Source organism: Mercenaria mercenaria, chromosome 5 (genome assembly GCF_021730395.1).
Source record: "Mercenaria mercenaria strain notata chromosome 5, MADL_Memer_1, whole genome shotgun sequence".
NCBI lineage: Eukaryota > Metazoa > Mollusca > Bivalvia > Venerida > Veneridae > Mercenaria > Mercenaria mercenaria.
In genome coordinates this window covers 76905100-76917716 of record NC_069365.1, presented here as the reverse complement: position 1 = coordinate 76917716, position 12617 = coordinate 76905100, and the positions used below count along the sequence as shown (strand labels likewise).

Sequence of the window (12617 nt, the reverse complement as noted above, 5' to 3'; positions counted from 1 at the left end):
ATTGTATGATAAATTCATGATTTAAGCTATCAAAAGCTTTTCTGTAATCTGAGAAAAAGAGTAAGGCAGATTCATTTTTGCTTTCAATATATTCTATGATTTCAAATATTAGACGGACATTCTCTCCAATATAGCGTCCCTTGATAAAGCCTGTTTGTTCATGAGTAATGATCTTGTTAAGAACTTTTTTTATTCGATTAGAGATTGTTTTTGTTGCTATTTTGTAGTCAATATTTAGCAGACTTATTGGTCTCCAGTTCGAGAGATTTGTTTGATCTTTATCTGTTTTGGGTAAGAGTGTTATTATACTTTGTTTCTGTAATTCTGAGAGTTCACCTTTCCTATAGGCAAAATTTATACCATTCAAAAAATAGGTTTTAATATCATTCCAATATAGTTTAAAAAATTCAGTAGTCAATCCGTCAGACCCAGGAGATTTCTGATTTTTCATTTGAAAGAGTGCAAGTTTACATTCGTTTTCTGTGAGTTCACCTTCACATGAAGTTTGTTCTTCCGTAGATAATTTAACAATATCTTCTTTAAAGAAGTTTATATCTGACTGGATTTGAGGTTTTTCTTTATATAGTGATCTATAAAATTTAACTTCTTGTGTCAGTATTGCATTATTGTCAGTAATTTCCTCTCCATCTATAATCAATTTTGAAATATTTTTTTTCTCTGCTCTCCTTTTCTCTAAATTTGCAAAATATTTTGAATTCTTTTCATTTCCATCAATATGGATAGCTTTGGATCTTAACAGAATACCGTTAATTTTTTTATCATACAGGTTTTCCAGTTCATTCTCTTTTTCTGAAATTCTATCCGTTATATTATTATCATTATTATCATTGTCATTATTATTATTGTCATTATTATTATTGTTGTTGTTGTTGTCAATAAGTTGTTCAGCTTCTTCTTTTAATTCATTTATTTCCTTTATTAATGTTACTTCTTGTATGTTATCATTTCTCTTTTTGAAGGTTGAATATCTAATAGCTGTGTTTCTTATTGTTCCCTTTATGATTTCCCAAAGAGTGTCTGGCTGAGCCTCTGAGTTTATTGCAGCTGTTTCAATGATATTTCTTTGGAGTGTTGTCTTAAATTCATTATCTAGTAGAATGCTGTTGTTCAGCTTAAAATAACCTGGTCCCCTACTACTTTTTTCCAATTTTAAGTTTAGACTAACTGAAGAGTGGTCAGTTTTAAAGGCTGGTATTATGTTACATTTGCTCGCTAAATTTGAAAGGTACTCTGAAACAATAAAGAAATCAAGTCTGCAGTATACTTTAGGTTTTGTATTTGAGGTCCATGTATATTGGTGTGAGGTTCCATTCAATTTTCGCCATATATCCGTTAACCAACAATTCCTCATGATATCTTTCAATTTATTCCTAGATTTAGTATGTGTATGTAAGCGGCCATTTCTTTTATCTATCAACGGATCTAAGACAACATTAAAGTCTCCCCCAATAATAAAATTTTTGTCGTCATTTTCAAGTAAAAAGTTTTCAAGTTGTTTGAAAAAATGCTCATCATCATTATTTGGACCATATATGTTGATAATAGTAATATCTTGATCTTTATAATTTAAATCTAGTGCCACAAGACGGCCTTTGACTATTTCTTTATAGTTTATAATTTTGTATGGTTCTGATATGTTTAGAAGGATAGCTACACCTTCACTATTAGAGCTAGTTCCACTGAAAAATGCTTTTCCATTCCAGTCTAATTCCCAAAATTTACTTTTATTTTCAGGTAAATGAGTTTCTTGTAGCAGAAATATTGATGCTTTTGTGGACTTTAACCATTGGAAAACTTGTTTTCTTTTACTAGAGTTTCCTAAGCCTCTTACATTCATTGTAGTAATTATGGATTCCATACACTATTAAATAGAGTGAGAACTGTTTTATCATTATAAAGACAGGAAACGAGCGGAGATTTCTGAAAGATATTGCTTTGTTTGATACACATCTTAGTGAGATAGGTCAATGGGTACACTTTTTTAAGTAACAAAGTTACAATTTGAGTGCATACAATACAAATGTCAATTTTAAAAATTACATACAAAGACAAATGCAGTCCTATACAATATATGATAAGAGTTTACTTTAATATAAATTATTAAAGTTCTATGTAGTCAAAACTGTCTCGATATATGAAATTCTGAGTTTAATAGTATTTAATTAAATTGATCCACCAAATATATAATAAAAGAACAGGAATTCTTGAAGAATGTTTCACACAATGAGACATTACTGAAAAATACTTTCGGAAAAGAATAAAAAACCAATAGAAAAGGATCCTATCGTACCCATCTATTTTAATGCTATATATATTGTACTTTCATTTGTAGAGGTTGTCACGTTTATTTTATTGTATAACAACATGACAATGTGTTCATTAAAAAACTTGACCCACGGTCAACGTCATTCAACATCACACACTTACTGATCTGACCATTACGTAAAAGGTCTAAGTTTGGGATCTCAGTGTCTAATGCTAAACATTGTAATTATTACAGCAGTGATTCATTGTTATTTACATGTGCACATATTTTACGTGTCCTTGCTATAATGGTAAACATTACCTTCTTATCAGAAAAAATATATACATGTGCATATTTTGCATATGCTTAACCAGTATCATACCAAAGTTCAATAACAATACAGTCTGTATCTAATTGACAAGGGCAACATTATGTTCACAATATTCACAATTAATCTATAAATATCATTCACCCATGATTTACACAGACTGGGATTTACCTAAGCTATAAATAGGCAATCATATTTCACCTGTTTTACACCTTTACTTGTTTCACAGATGCTTGTTAAAGGTGTGCAACCATATTTTAATTACAAATTCATTAGTTGCTATGTCATATAATAAGACTGATAAAAAATAAATGACATTATATACATTTGTACTACGGGTTATATAACGCATTTCTACTAGAACCAAAAAAGGTAAAACAAAGGGGAAAGAAGATTCTATGCATAATTCACTTATCCAGTCATATTATGAGAGGGGATGTAACATGTTATAAGCAGCTGTAAAGATTTCACTGGTATTGTTTAACATTCCATGTGATACGGATGATCCTTGAAATAATTATTAGCTTAAAAGCTAAAAAACAGAATCATTTGTTTTCATTAATTGCTTAATATTCATGGTATTCAATAAGCATAATTGGCTAGTAGATACTTATAGATGTTGTAACACCTTCTCCATTTAACATATTTCTTTTCTTTTTTTTTTTGTTCTTGATTGTTGCTTTTTTATATAAAAATCAGTTGTATAATCACTGCTTTCAAAACAAAAGATGTAATGGGTACTGAACTGTTATATACATAAAAACTGGTTAACCACCTTTAACATCATGGAGAAGGGATTAACATTTGGTGTGTATTTATCAACTTGACAGTAGACAAAACAGCCTACAGGCCATTAATAGTTCATCTTACTAGGCCACACAAACCAAACATCGTTTTCTTAGGTGACATTCTGTTTAGAAATGGGAGAAAAGGGGTCGAAAGCAAAAAATGTCAAAAAATAAAAAGGGTTTGATCTAAAGAGCAATAATAGTCATATATCCTGACTTTTTAAAGTCTTGCAAAACGAAAAAAGACTCACAAGCAGGACAATACTGAAAAATTGTAAAAGCAAATCATATCTCATCAAAAACCATGTGAATACATGCACTGTTATCAAGTTCGATGTTTTGTGTCCATTTCATATTTTTACAAATCATACAGAATTCGTGTTTTACTGCATGTTTATTTTCTGTACAGAATACTTCAAACTGTCATTTGAATAGTTATGCCAACCTGTTAGAAGTTCCCCTTTTACGTGGTGCTTCTGGCCATGCTAGGTTTTGCCAGAACCTAAAGTTCTTATAATGGAGCTGAATAACGTGGTCTGTTTGATATTTATAGAAAATTTTTCCATTACGGAACCATGCTGCTTGAACCAGATCTGGTTTTTTGTATTTCACTGATTGAAGAGTTTTATAATTCTCAGCTGTTAAGTCATCCATTATGGATATTGATTTTGGAAATAACTTTCTGCTTCTCATTACTTTGTTTTTATCTAGTCTAGATTTCAACTGAGCAATAATCGGCCTTGGTTTATCACCTTTTGCCCCAATTCTATGACTGATGACAAAATCTTCACGTTTGAGGTTTAAACCCGGTACATATTCATTCAGTTTCTTCCTTACTATCTCTGTCGTCTGTTCATCATTTTCTGATACTTGTTTTTCGTTTTCCTCCTCGGTGTTACTTACTTTCATGGCGTATGTATCGTGGTTTGATTCCACACTTTTCTTCTCTGCACTCTCGCTGTTTTCACTCGTGTCTTTTTCTGCTGGTTTAGTGTCAATGTTTTCATCAAGTTTCTTTTTCTCATTTCTAACTTGTATTTTAGGAAATGTTTCTTCTGGAATACCAAAAATTCGAATATTGTTTACTCTACTATATTGTTCACAGTCATTAAGGTATTCATCAGTTTTCAAAGCATTATCTCTCATTTCATATTTATATCTATCTATATTTGCATTTTGATCAGACATGTCCTTGCTCAACCTGCTTATATCTTCCTTCATTTTATCATATTCTGTCTTCATTTTGTCAATTTCCTTTTCTTTCTCAAACAGTTTACCTTCAAGTATTTCCACTTTCTTCTCTGTTGAGGCTAGTAGTTCTTCTTTCATAGTTTGTATTGTTTCTTTGATCAGCGTTTTGAGAGTTTCGTCATGTTTAGTCATAACATTTTCTAGCTTTTTGTTGATTTGCTTTAGTTCTGTTTGAATACTTTTCATTGTATTATCATTTGACTCTTCGTTTTGTTTTTCATGTTTTTGTTTTTTCTTGTCACTTTTAATTGGTGTTGCACTCATGCTGGTGTCACTTTCGCTTACACTACTCATTTCATTTCGTTTTCGCTTATCCCGTGCATTTTTGCTTTTACTATCTTCAGACATCCTGAACTTTTACAGTTGTACAATATACTATATATTATATACCTAAGTTTTATTTTTTTTTTAGCTTGGCCTTATAGTCACTTCAATACTCTCACTGATTCAGTCCACCTAATCCATGTGTTTCTGTTACACAGTGTCCATGTATAGATAAATCCAATACACTCAATGTACACAATGGCTACCCATTCAATAACCTTTGACAAAAATGTTTACATAGTTCCTAATCCTGTTCTTGTTAAAAACACATTTCTTATTTCCAATTAGATACTTTTTATATTCCACAGTTGTTTTATGCAGTTTTATTTAATGTTGATAGTTTATTTCCACCAAAATTTTAAGTTATTATCAGAGCACAAAAAACATGACCATCTTATCCAAGGGACACAACTCTATGTTTCCTACAACACTCTGGTGTGTTATACATATTGATTTACACCTGTCTGTGTGTCTGTCTGTTACAAATTATTATTTATATTATACCAGATTTATATAGCGCCCTTTTCATGATCAATTTCACGTTCAAAGACGCTTTACATAGTTCAGTACAGCCAAACAGGGCGCATAATTCATCCTCTACTAGTACAGACACAGAGCGGTCTGACCAGAGGGACAGAGTGAGACAAAATCCCCACGACCGAGAGATCAGAAATCAGGTACAGACATGTCCGGCTAACATAGCCTAGCTCGTTGCGAATAGACAGCCTGGTTCTTTAACGTGCCCAGTGTATAGCACTGATACACGCAAGGAATGCCTGGGTTCCTGACCAGTACACCTCTAGTTGGGTGGGAAACACTGAAAAGCGTTTCTGAAAATTCCCGAGTAGCTGCCGGGGATCGAACCCCCGACCTCAGGATTGGAAGGCCAGTGTGCAAACAAATCTTGTCTGCACTCTAAAAAGATAATAGGTAAGGGTAGATTTCTCGGAAGCAGAGAACACCAAATCCACAGCCTCAGAGCCATGCATTTTCAAAGTAGGCCCACAACAAAAAGAAGCTGTAAAGAAAAAAAATATTACAGACGGTTACTTCGAAAATCTAACAAGTACATATAAATTCATGCCAAATATAGAAAGAGGGGAAGGAAGTTGTAAAGGGTAAAATGGGGTACGGTTGGGGATGGGGCAGGAGGTTGAAGGGCAAAGTAAAGTAGAACAAGGATGAATATACAAGGGGAGTGCTACGTTCCTTAATCAAAATTACACTACAGCGTAAACTACAATAGCACAGACACTCAAAGATAAACACACAACCACACCGAACTAAGTAACATAGAAAAACAAACAAGTAAGATACAAGAACACAGTATGATACCACTTTATGCTCATAAGCACAGGTGTCTGTAACGTACCTAGGATACAGTATGGGTCCATGAGCCATATGCACTTAAATTTATTACAATTATAATGTTTACTTAGGGGAAAAATGACAAAAGGCTATTTTGAAAAAAAAGTTTTGCACCTGTGACAATGAGTCATGAGAAAGGTTAGTAAGAACAGTTTGACTTGTGCATTGCTTCCAGGTCCGTATTGTTTTTCAAAACAATATTTCCTTATCAATGATTGGCTGTCTTTTGGGCAAAACAATGAATTTTCAGACAAACCTTACTTCAAAGCCCAGTTCCAAACCGTTTACGCATCACGAGCGAGCAACGGCGTACGAAACGACATAGTGTTTTCTCTATCCGAATAAATCCCACACAGTTTTCGCACCGAAGTCTCTTCTCCCCCATCGCCCCCCCCCCCCCCCCCCCCCAAAAAAAAAAAAAAGAAAAGAAAAAAACAAATCAAGTACACCATGTCTGTTAAAAATAGCGCTACGAGCAGTCAGAATATGCTAAATGTAAACTAACAAGACTAAAAATAAGGTTCAATTCTACTTTGTTACTTACCAGTTGCTATTTAATTTGAATTTGGGTAAATAATCTTCGTGAGCCATCGCTGCTTGTTTATATTCGGGTACTCTTCGGATTTTATCGCTACATATGAAATACTGTCTCCGCCAATGAAAACGTTCTCTACAACCACCGTCTTGTAATCATGACAGGCGAAGGTAATTTGCGTAGCGAAAAAGCTAAATAGCGAATTTGTTAGTAACAAAGTAGAATTGAACCTAATTTTCGGTCTTATTATTTGCGTTTAGCCTGTACTGAACGGTTATAACGTTATTTTAAAGTAGCGCAGTGTGCATGGTGGTTTTTTTTTAGGATTGGGGGAGACTTCGGTGCGACAAATGTGTGGGTTTTATTCGGACAGAGAAATCACTACCGTTTCGTACGCCGTTGCTCGCTCGTGATGCGTTAACGGTTTGGAACTGGGCTTTGAAGTAAAGATTTTCTGAACGATTATTCTTTTGCCCAAAAGGCGGCCAATCATTGAGAAGAGAAGGAAATACTGTTTTGTAAAAAATACGGACCTGGAAGCAATGCACATGTTCTTACTTACCTTTCTTATGGCTCATTGTCACAGGTACAAATTCTTTTTCAAAATCATGGCTTTTTGTCACTTTTTTCCTGAGAAAACATTATAATTGCAATACATTTAAGTGCATATGGCTCATGGACCCTACCGTGTTTTAGGTACGTTACTGCCACCTGTGCTCACAAGCAGGAAAAACAATCCTGTATCGCCTTAGGATTCCGGCAGCCAAAGTAAAGGTGAGTCACGAAAACTAACGCAAAGTAAAGGGGTAAGGGGATGCCAAAAGGAGCGCAAATGCAAGGGGAAAGGAGAAGGGGGCAATAGGGTGAGTGAGGAGGAGGAAAAACATTTACAACAAACAAGAAAACATACGCAACAGACAAAATTAGACACACAGAAAACCGGTTAAAGTCAAACATTTCGTATCCGATCTTCACCAAACTTGAACAAAATGTGTTAGACCATAATTCCTGGGCCAAGTTCGATAACTAACTAAAATAGGATCAGGCATCTTGGAATAATGGCCCTTGAATATCCGAAAATCGGCCTTTTTACTCTTGTCCGTGATCTTAGTCGAATATTTTTCATCCGATCTTCCTTCACGAAACTTAAACCAAATGTGTTTGACCATAAGTCCTCGGCCATGTTCGAAAACTAGCCAAATCGACCCAGGCGCTTCGGAATTATCGCCCCTGAATTAACGAAAATCAGCATTTTTACTCTTCACTCGAACATTTCTCATCCGGTCTTCTCCAAACTTGAACAAATATAAATTGACATAAGTTCTCGACCAAGTTCAGTAACTAGCCAAATTACGGAGGGGCACCTTGGGTCTTCGTCCACCATCAAAAAGCTGGAAAGTCGCCATATGACCTTTAACCTATGATTGTGTCGGAGCGACGTTTAACCCAGCAAAATAAATAAAACAGCATGAATAAGATATGTACATATTACCCTGACTTTTATGATCGATTATTTTGTCTGGATTTATAGCCCTTCTTTGACAACTAATGACAACTGCATTGTGATTTCATACATTTCTCTTCATTTCAAATAAAACGTATTAAGATTCATTAACATTATGTAGACATGCGCATTTGTTTTGTGTTCAGTTGTTAAGTTTGCAACCTCCGTGAAGGAATATTGTCAAACTGTACCGATAAAGTGAAATAACACTGTGTTGATTGAGGTTCCTTTTGTAGCACAACTTTCTATATGCCTAATTGTGTATTGATAATAGTTACTTTTATTTGTGTGGACATGCATGAGTTTGTTATACTGCAAAATAAAACAGCCATTATGAATTACTTAACTTGTTGTCCCTTTTATCCTTTTTATTGTTAATAGCCAATTATTCACAGAAGATGCTGTATACTAATACTTTTTGTTTTTGAATGTGTTCTACTTATTTATTTAACATAAAAAGGGTAATCTTGTCTTTAAGACCTTGTGTAAAAAACAAATCCTACATCCGTGTGTCAAACATCAGTTTTGTTCAGAAATGCAAAATATAACAAGTTCACAAAGAGGAACACAGCTAGGTAGCTAGGCAAACAGTTCTATCCTGTACGAAAAAAGGACCTGTTTTACAGCTGTAAAACGTCTGTAAAAGACCTGTATTTTGAAATTACAACTGTAAAAGACCTGTAAGTAGAAAAATGATCAGAAATACAGTTGAAATTTTCAGGTGTAAAATATGAAGGTCTCAATTTACAACAGTTACTGTAAAAATTTTACAGTTGAAAGTTACAGCTGTAAAATGGTCATGGCTCAAAATTACAGCTGTAACATTTTTGGAGGGAAACATGAGTATAATGTCAGCCATCTTTAATGCAAGTTGGCGGAATATAACTGAAATTCACACAGACATCACATCTTAAAAATTTTGGAAATTAAAGCGGTTTAGAGTAAGTACAGATGTTTAATTATCTATTATAGTTGTAAAAGGACATACATAAGTACATACATTAACTCTTTACTCTATACTAGAAGCCGATAAGTTTAAAAGAAATAATTACAAGATTGTCATACGTTTAAATGACTGACAAAGAAAATTATATAATCTGCATATGTTCTACTTTATATCCTTCTCTTGAATTTTGCTGTTGCTATACTGTAATCATACCACATGTGACATATACTTTACGTACTAGATCATTTATTTTGCCATTTTCATAGTAATTGCTACCTTATTTAGAGAATTGCAATTCATCCTAAAACTTTTTGCACCTCTACTTTCGTCCCTTAAAATAATGCCCTCTTTTACAACACCTATACATGTAATATTTTTACAGCTATAACTTTGGGGCATTTTTACAGCTGTAACTTTTTTTCATTTTTACAGCTGTAACTTTTTTACAGGTGTAGCTCATTTGCATATTTCGAACTGTTTTACAGTCGTTTGACAGCTGTAAATTGAAATCTACAGCTGTAAAATCAATGTTGTTATATGAAATCTACAGGTGTAAATTTGGAATAAGCATGACTGTTATTTAGAACAAAAATACAGGTCTTTTGCAGCTGTAAAATTTCGTACAGGATCAGTTTCAGTTGTCAGTTTTTTTTTTTTATTATTTTTGCGATTTTGTAAAATCTTGCCAATACTTGTTTCTAAAATCACTCAATGAATGTAGAGGAAGAGCTAAACAATTTATGATATTGCTTCCACACACTTAACCAGATATGTTTTTCAAATATTTCTTAGATATAAGCCATCAAAGGAAATGCATATGTTTAAGCCAACGAGTGTCCTATACCCATCAAAATTGAACTCAACTATTTCGATAATAATATTTTCTCAAAATTCAGACAAAAATCAACCGAAGCTACCATTAAATCCCTATATTTCACAATTTTGTAGGGGGAGAACACCGTGACTCCTTCTCCTTCCGTTCGTCCTTCGTTCTAAACTGATGCATCACCACATCAAATAAAGATATTTCTGGATCTGAACCTGCCCATAGGTATGATTAAGGCCTTTTAGGTCGCTCTCTAGGACCTCATGTATCCGAAACGCTATTTACAATGTTAAAGATAATTCATGCGAAGAAGCTATCCAAATGACTCGTGGAAATCCTAAGGTTTACTAAATTGTGGGCAAAATGTTCAGATAGGCATTCCTTTATGTCACTCCGACGAGGGTTCTAGCAAAGTTTGATAAAATTAAGCTTATCAGCGATGTCGGCAGAGATCAAAAAGTTGGCCTTTTGTAAGGCTTAAGATGGAGGCATGCTAAAACACTAAATGAAAGCCGTTATTTGCATAATAACATTTATTTGATTTAATAGAATTCCATCAGGTTTGAATAGTTTAAATGGCTGCGATATGTATTTTGTACAGTAATTATCATTTCTGCGTACAGACTGAAAGTTGACAATGACTAGTCTCGTAGAGATGGTACCTAAGATTTTCAAATCATAGGTTTGAAGTTAAAAAGCTTTGAAATGAAGACAAATGTCTATATATTTCTCAAAAACAGAAATATAGACAATATTTTAACCAGAAGTGTGGAGTTATGAGCATTTAATATTTTCATGTTAAAGAAAATTTTGTGATCAAGGAAATGTAACTCTTCTTAAACATGGAGAGCATAAACATCAAAGGGACATAATATAGTGAATATTTTCTAATTGGGTGCATTTGATTTAACATTCAACTTTGATCTGGATTGCTAAATAATGATCCATGATACTGTGTGCTAAAAAATTAGAACATCTGGAACAGTCTAATAACAGCAAAACTGTGCTTTAGCAGAATGCAAGAAGTTAAGCTCTAACTGGGACTCGAACCCAGGACCTCTCACACCTAAGGCAGACACTCTACCACTTCCCTATAACAGCTGCAGCTATGCAGTTTAATTGCCTGGATTACATTGCGGGAACTGGAACAATAATCGGTGAACTCCGGATTATCGGCGTATTCGCTTTGTTACCTAACGGCAATTTTCGTGTAAAGAAAAAATATAATCTAAGTCTGCCAACATCATAATCGGTCAAATCTGCCCAAATTTCTCTGACGTTTTGTTCAGAGTATGAACTTACTAACTGGTAGTACCAGTGAAATATAACTTACACTGAATTTTCTATATTTGCCCTTTTAGCAGCTGTCGAACGGAAATGACCGTGAGCTTTGTCCAAAAATAAGTAATTATTTTACCAGTTTTGAGAGGATTTCAATTGATGGGAAATTACAGTTACAAACTAAATACCTTTCTGCAATGCATGAAGTCATTAGCATTCACTGTCAATCGGTATCATGAGTAAGATCGAGTGTTAATCATACATTTCAAAGATTATAGACAGAGTCTTTGTTTACATTTTTTATCGTATCCGGTGCATTTGTAAAAATCACTTTAGTTTGAAAAATCAAAGTATGCGAAGAGCTTTGGTACGGTCTCTTAGTCTCGTGGTGAAATTATTCAAAAGACGTAATGGTCTAGGAAATAAGAAAGTTTTACAAAGTTTGGAACGATAACGATTTTATTAAATTAAATAGACCGTTCGAAAAAAGTAAGACAGTTTAATGAAGCAAATGATTTAGATTTCATTCGAGGTTGTAGAATATTTTGCCCCCAAAAAACTGTTAACTTTTTTGAAATACTTTTTGACCGTACTCTTGGAATTGTGTTTTTGGATCAATAACATCTGTCGGGAATGATAATAGGGATAAAGAACTCTCCATTAAGGTGAACGGCGTAAAGAACTATCCTTTATTATATTTTGCGGGAACCGGACACGATTTATCCATGCAATATTCATATTTATAGCAACTAAAACGTAGTCCGTCATGTCAATAAAGGAAGTTGAAAACAATCGTTTGAAGCATTCTAAAGTATATGTTTAAACGTAAATCGTCAGCTTTTAAAAATATATAGGGTATTTTAAAGGGTGGATGGAACTAAATATCTTGTCTGTTTATTAATACATTATAAATGCAGCCCTTGATTTTGAAAAAAAAAAAACATGACCAAATTTGTTATCAAATTCTTCATCGTTCAAATTTTGAAAAAGTCGTAGTCGTAGTTGGACTATCTGCTCGTATACTTCGTTGCAAGAGAAATTCATTGGTATATACTTTTTATTATTTTTGTTCAGTAACAAACCAGCAAATCTAAATTATCTAGACACATTCTTTTTCCGATAGAATTAACCTTAACTGTCTTGTTTCTGAGAGGAACTTATACGTACGAGTTCATGTTTTCTTTGTTACATAATTCGCTA

The 12617-nt window shown here is 33.7% G+C and overlaps 1 protein-coding gene across 1 annotated transcript in view; it reads left to right on the top strand.

Moving 5' to 3' along the window:
• LOC128557158 (uncharacterized) overlaps positions 1-12617 on the top strand; it is a 252569-nt gene that overhangs the window by 140351 nt on the left and 99601 nt on the right. The gene's annotated exons all lie outside the window — the stretch shown is intronic.